Source organism: Cupressus sempervirens, chromosome 5 (genome assembly GCF_028749045.1).
Source record: "Cupressus sempervirens isolate cs-2001-9-10 chromosome 5, ASM2874904v1, whole genome shotgun sequence".
In the NCBI taxonomy this organism is placed as follows: domain Eukaryota; kingdom Viridiplantae; phylum Streptophyta; class Pinopsida; order Cupressales; family Cupressaceae; genus Cupressus; species Cupressus sempervirens.
The window spans coordinates 556043820-556051868 of record NC_143122.1 but is presented as its reverse complement, the minus strand read 5'-3'; positions in this window follow the sequence as shown (position 1 = coordinate 556051868).

Below are 8049 nucleotides of genomic sequence, written 5' to 3'. Positions count from 1 at the left end.
TTGACATCTAAGGGATCTGTGGATTTGTTTTTGCAGTAACTAATTCACCCCCTGTCTCAATTACTCCATCTATAACACCAACACCTAGGTGAAAACATATGTATTTTGGCTCCTCTATCATTGCGTAATGTGTTGAATTCCCCATATATGAATTCAACTCCTTCATCTGATCTCAAACACTTCAAGCTTTTCCCTATTTCCTTTTTAACTCTATCTAATTACTACTTAAACACGTGAGACACATCATAGTTTTCTTTAAGAAAAATTACAATCATCATTCTAGAGTAGTCATCAACAAATCAAATAAAGTATTTGTCACTATAGTAGGTTTGCACACGAATAGGTCCACAGAGGTCAGTATGAACCAACTCTAAAATAACATTATAAGTATAGGTCTTTCTATTGAAACTAGACTTTGTCATTTTCACAATTGACATATTTAACACATCACATTATCAAATTTCTTGAATTTTGGTAATCCTCTTACTTTATTCATTTTACTAATGCTTACCAAATTATCAAATTTCACATTACATATCCTCTTATGCCATAACCATTTATCATCACATTATGCAAACAAGCACATACCATTATATTTGTCTAGATAGAACAAGTTACCTCTTGTTCCATCTTGACTTCTAATCAATTCTCTTGGACCATTGTAGATCTTAGCCTTCTTTTGCTGAAATTCAACTTTGTAGCCTAAACTATTCAACTGTGTCACACTCAACAAATTGTAGTTAAGTCCTTCAACCCAATAAGAATTATCACATCTAATCTCATTAGTCAATTTTATTGATCCTTTACCTTTCACAAGACATTGTGCATTATTACCAAACTTAACACTACCCCCTTTATTATATTCCAGGTTTTAAAACTTACTTTTATCACTAGTCATGTGATGTGAGCAACCACTATCAATTATTTATCTATCACCTTTACTCACATATGAAATAAGTGTAGTTTTCTAATTTTCATCAAAGTCATCTTTTTTAGCAATATAAACTACTTCTTCATCATTAGTATCAGAATCACTATTACTCTCTTCTTCAGTAATGTAAGAAGACTTCTTACTTTTTATTTTGTAGTCTTTGTATCCTTTTTTGTCTTTTCCATCTCTTCTTCTTTTGAAATTTTTTCCTTTCTTCTCATCCTTGTTATCCTTGTCGGGACATCTTGCAATAATATGATCAACTTTATTGCATGAAAAACATATTACAGGGAGATTACCTTTGTATGTTCCTTTTCCTCTTGCAAGTGTCCTAGTCATTAATGCTTCAAGTTCCTCAAGATCATCATCAGAAGATTTACTCTCACTAACTTCATACTTTCCTTTCTTCTTCTTTGACTTATGCAAAACTAATTGTGACTTGAAAGAAGATTCAATAGCTGGGGCATTAAAATTATCAAAATTTGAAAATTCAAAAGTAGTGAGTCTACAAACTAGACTATCCAAGGTTAGGCCTAGTTCTTGTATTTTAGAAACTCTAATAGCATAAATAGGAAGTAAATTTCTCAATACCTTGTTGATTACAGTTTCATCACTTATCTTTCCATCAACTCCTTTGATAGCATTCAGAACTTCTTTGACTCTTCTAACATATTGGGTAATATTCTCATCTTCTACCATTCTCATGTCATCAAACTTTCCTCTCAATCTTTTCAATTTGGCTCTTACTACATTTTTATCTCCTCCATGGATATTTTCCAACTTTTCCTACATCTTCTTTGCAGAGTTGTAGTCCTTAATATCATCAAACTTTGAATAGCTTAGGGAAAATGCAATCTCCAATATTGCTTGATTGTGCTCTTATTTCTCTTTTATTTGTTGGGTTGTCAAAGGTGCAGGTATAGTTACATATTCATTCTCCAAATAGAATATTGTCTAATCTCCAATTCTAGCTATGCAAAGCTTCATGAGACTTCACCATGTAGAGAAGTTCTCCTTGTTCAACTTAGGTATCTCCTTTCTATACATCTTGATATTTAGCTTTAAGTCCCTTCAAAATTTTCTCTACAAGAACCAATGCTCTTATACCAATTTTTATAGTGATTTATAATAACTAAGAGGGGAGGTGAATCAGTTATTCTAAGGTCTAGATGTACCAATTAAAAATTTTAAACTCATCAAACAACTTAGATCTAATATCTAATCCACTTGATCTCTATAAAAACTTCTCAATAACATAAACTTACAATCCACTATCGCAATAATAAAAAACTTGCATAATATAAAACAATGATAGTAAAACGTCTCAAATAACATCCACACAAGTAAGACATTGAGATTTAACATGGAAATCCAATTCGGGAAAAACTACTAGCAACATGTGACCAATTTTTTTCTCTTCTAAAATGAGCTCTATTAGGAGCCAACCTTGTTACAATACACACTATTAGGTGTGACCCTAATAGAGGATTTAATCACCTTGTTAGGAGTGGCCTTGTTAGAGAACTTACAAAAATTCTATTATAATGTCACCTGATTAAAGGACTTACAAATGAGTGTTAGGTCAACCTTGATTAAAGGATTTCAACTAATACAATGGTTAGAAAGTAATAGTAGAATGATATGAGTAAATACAACTCACTTTGCAAATCCATATCACAATTTGGTTCAACATTTGACTCATTGACTGGCCTCCATTAACATCTCCATCATTGATTTTTTTGGCAACCCTTCAAGAAACTACTTTTCACCTTAATACTTCACTATTCGGCCTTATGCTCAAGTTTGCGAATCAACAATTGCTCCAACATTTTTAGGTATGCTAACCTCCCTCTACCAATCTTTTTAGATTATCCCTTATGCCTTCTTAAATAGGTAGCTTGATCTTTTGTCACTTAAACATCGTAGTTGATCTTAGGTTTAGGTCATATTCATTGAATCCTTCCATGTTTACATTTCCTCCTTCCTCTTCTAAAAACTTCTCAAAACTTCCCTTTGCACCTATACATAGAAACACTCAAACACGCTTTCCCTTGCATTGAATGTCCAACTCATCAATATTTATCTCCAACATGCTTTACATATTCTAAGAATTCAACTATGCTGACCAAGAATCTCAATTGCTTCACAAACTATAAAATGTTGTCACTTGGACAACATTGTATTCCTCAGCCTCGGTCATCACAAATACAATCTCTTCTTCTTCTCTGCGATCAAATTCCTCATCAAAAACTTGATGTTCTATGAGATAGTATGTCTTCTTGTTGTTCCTTTTGGATTTTATGTCCTCCTATTTTTCCTTATTAGATAATCTTAAAGCAATATTTCCAATCTTCTTGCATGAGAAGGACTTCAAATGTAGTATACCATTTTTTTTCCACTTCCTCTAGGTAACCTCTTAGTACGCAACACTTCTAGTTCCCTATGCTATTTTCATTCAATCAAGATACATTCATAAACATTAGAATAATGAGTGGAACTACTTGTGATATCCATTCCTTTTCTCACAGAGGAAAGAAACATAGATTCCTTGAATGTAGCTTCCATTTTATCCATATAGTTAAAAAAGTTACTTAATTAAAAAGTAGTCAACTTTCCTATCAGTGCATCTAAAGTAGCTACACTAGTTCCTAAAGATTTGACTTCTTGAATAGTTGAGACCCTAATAGCATATTGAGGCAACAAAATTCTACGTATTTTACTTACCTCATCCCTTTCCTCAAGAGTGCCTCCAACACCATTGGTAGTAGCAACAACATTTTGATCCTTTGGATATATTTCTCAATGTCACCGTTCTCCATCATCCTCATTTCATTGAACTTACCTTTTAGACTAGCTGCCTTAGCCTTTTGCACATGTGAGTATCCTCCATAGAATCTCTCCAATTTTTTCCCCATATCATGAGCGGTCTCTAGGTCTTGGACAAATGTATTCTACATCAAATTGAGTGCTATATATGGCTTCTATAGTAGCACTACTCTCTTGCATGACTTTAATTGATCTACATCAAGAGTTCATGGAGGAACAACATATCTTGTAACTACATGATTCTAATATTGCTCACACATACCTATGAGATAGAGCTTCATCTTGTCACACCACACTAAGTAGTTGTACCTTGTGAACCTATGACCTTTCTTCCTCATTTTCTTGGATCTTTTCTTCAAGCTATTAAGCTTTACCATAATAGAGGACCAAATCTATAATACCAATTGTAGTCCTAAGGGATCCGAATACTAGAGAGGGGTGAATTTCTAATCAACCAAATAATCAGCTTTTCAACCTTGTACACATTTAACTAATAAAAAAAAAATAGAAACATATAAAATAATCCATTACATGAAAACATCCAAAAAGTTGACACACATATTTCATATCATGAAAAACCAACTTGGATCAAAATTGTGGTAGAGATCAGTACCCACAAATTGTGTACTCTTCTAAAGTGTGCCTTGTTAGGAGATAAAAAGACACTATTAGGTGCCACCTTATTAGGGTATTTACCTCTAGCACTGTGAGGAGTTTTACCTTGTTAGGGGTAGCCTTTTTAAAGAACTTTGAATACTATCCAAAATGTCACCCTGTTAAAGAATTTACGATCCTAATAAAGTACATATTAGGATCCACCTAGTTAAGGTATTTTAGCTATTGTAACTATTTGGGAAAAGTAGAAAGAATGATATGTGTAGCAACACTACCTCTACAGATTAGAAAATCACTTTTCAATAGACTTAACTTCTTTCTAGTTGGATCACACCTTGCACTTCTTCACCACACTTCCTTAACCATGATCAACAACACAAATTATTCATCCTTTACCTATAAATATTGATTTTCCAATTCCATTGCCTTAATTATACCCTAAACATGTTACTGATATAAAATTCAAATATCCCACTTGGATCCAACACCCATAACTCTACAACACTTTTAAATGAATGCACCAAGTAATTCATAAAATTTTGTGCTAGAGATCAAACACAGTTGACCTACTATTTTCCGTCTCTACAATCTTCTTCATACACTATTTTCAATCAATGTGATGCCATATCATCATCTCTAGATCTTCATCCATGTCATTAGATTACTATTGACTCATCCAAATTCACTGTAACCCTTTCATTGGTCAATAATCATTAGCTAATTGGTTGTTACTCAAGAACTCTCAAGAACTCATTCTTCTTTAACATGTCCATCAAATTGATCACTATTTCGCCAGTCACCTTTCCATCCTAGGACAACTATACCTATAATGATAACCATGTCATCTTCATTGACTTGTTCACATCAACATGTGATCGCTCCTGTGAGGCCTTGCCCCGACCCATCGTAGCATAGTGATACATTACTCTTATTTTGTTATTCACGACTCGAGATGTCGAGACAGTATCTGATGCTTAGAACATATTTTATTATTTCCTGTTGTGTGATGTCATTTGTAGATATATTTGATGATTTTCATTTAATGTTCATGTATATATCTGTTGACAAAATCAGTAAATGTAGGATTGAGATTTGATTTAAAATATTTCAAATGGTTAAGAATTATGTAGGATGAAGAAACTTTATTGATGTATGTTTTAATTTATGTGAATTCTGAATACGTATACATTTACGTACATGTGATTTTATGGGACTACTGATGTGTGAAATGAGTGTGCAGATATTTAGCCGAGAAACCCTACGGAGGAACAGAACTGATCTCCATGTGCTAATTTTGGAAACCCTGTTGTTCGTAAATCACATAATTGTATTGTGTGATGTATGTATGCATCTTCATTGCTCAGTAAATGTTAATGTTCATAATTATGTTCTTTCAGTGTCACTTGACACTCGTAAAATGTTATGTGCCTCAGTGTGTTGTTTAGGGTTAATTGTTTAACCCTTGGATTCAAGTTAGTGTCAATTTTCTATTAGGTTCTTAATTAGGGTTAGTCATCCCTAATTTGGATTAGTGCTTATTTTTGCAAGTTAGAGTTGTTAGATGGACCTATCTCATTCCTAGATTTTATTTGTCTCTAAACCTCTTTCCTTAGGCTTTTAACATGTTTTTATTCCAACCAAAGGGTATGGGTATGGGTTAGGAGTCTTTTCCAACCCCTAAGCCCCTTTTTTTGACTTTTGAGGTCACTCAAAAGTCCCCTTTTTGCCTTTGTGCGAAAATTGCAAGTGGTTGTCATGAGTTGTCTTACCCCACCTCCTTTTAGGGTTTAACCATGGTGTAGGTTGAGTTAGGAGTTTCTAGAGTGGCTAGTGGGTGGAGATAGTTATTGCTCCTTTTGGGTGGTTGTGTTAGAGGCTTATTTAGAGGCCTTCCTTGGACTAGTTGTGGGGTTACCTAATCTCTACATTTAGAGAAGATTTCTTGAAGCTTGAAGGAAGGAGGGATACTCTACTCAAATTGGTTCATTTCCATTACCTCCTTGTGAATGTAGGAAATTCTCATCCCCCTTATTCAGTTTTTATGTTTTGTTTCATGTTCATGTTACTTTGTTGTTGTTTCACTGTTGTATGGTTGTGGGTATGTTGGGAAGATTTGTAAACCATGTCATTTTGGTTGTTTTCCTTTCTTGTTTATGTTTGAAATTTTGAGTTTTCCTTGCATGGGTGTTTTGGTATTACTCACCCTAGGAGAGGGCAGAAGTGACCAATTTTGGGAGAGGTCTGTTTAGTTGGACTCCAACCTATGTAGAGTCTCTTCTCAAGATGAGAAGAGGGATAAAGGGTAGGGTTTTATGGGCCCCTACCCGTCAGCACAAACTTGGTATTAGTATGGCAAGTTTAAATGGAACAACATAAGTTTCTTGGTTATTGGCCCCGATTGGGCATCTGAATTGGTGTTGTGCTTGACTTCTCCAGCTGGAAGAATCCACCTCTCCCTAGTCTTGATTCATTGTGAATCCTATTGTGTAAACCATGTATGATTATGCATGCTTGATGTTCTTTTGGTTCTGCTTGGTTGTCACCCGATCATATTTTTGCTTCCTCCATGGTTCTAGAAGTGAGTTGCAGAAAAACATTATAAATCCCTTGATTTTGATCATGAAGAAAATTTGATTAAATTGTTGAAAATTGGGATTGAGATCCTATTGTAAATGGTATTTTAAACTTAGTTGTAATGGCCACGAAGTCAGGTTTTCTTCCTGGTTCTTTCCCAGCTGAGCCTTTGAATCAGGTTGGTAATAAAATAAGTGATTGAGTAAACTTTGCTTCTCTTAAAATTTTCGTATTCTATGTTGTTATATGAATGTGTATCAAAGATGAGATGAAACAATGATGTGCAATTATGCAAGATTCAAATTGTAAATGTATGGTGTCTCCTTTGAATTTGGTATGATTTAGTTTATGGATGGATGTGTTGAAAGTGAATTTGCAAGAACATGTAGGAAAGAATTATGTTAAGTTATCCAAACTTAAATCTAAAAATATGATAGAGGACAGAACTTGTTGTGTCTTGATACTCCCATCAAAATGAATAGAGCATTATCATTCTGATCTCTCTCTATTTTCTCAATTGCCTTAAGAGTAGTTTAGTCATTATGTTGTTCCAATGTTGATCCATCAGTTATAATAGATGGTTAAATGAATATGTAGATGGTTATTACATGTAATATGGTTTCATTGAAATGCATGGCCATTTGAGGTTCATGGAAATAATAAATTAGAAATTCATAAGAGAATGCATACACCTATTGTTGTAATATAGTTGCAAAAGAAAAAAGAGGATACAATGAGTTTCAAGAGAGAGAGAGAAGACAAATTATCATATAATCCACCTACAGGATGCTGGAGTTTGTATGAGAGAATGTAATAATTCTTATTTTGGAACAGAGAATATTCTTTTAAATATCCTCTTTTAAAACATATGTTAAAGCTTGTAAAATTAAATTAGAATAATAATGATAGTTAGAAATGGTGTAAATATAGTTTTAAACTAATATAATAAAGATCTTATTTTCACCAATAAAACTTTACCTCTTAAATTCTCTAACCACCTTCCTTGGGCGTCAGAGTTGGAAGGCCTATAAAAAAAAATAGTTTGTAACAAATATATATAGCATTTCAAAGAAGACTGGATGGGAGGGTGACGTCACCTGTCT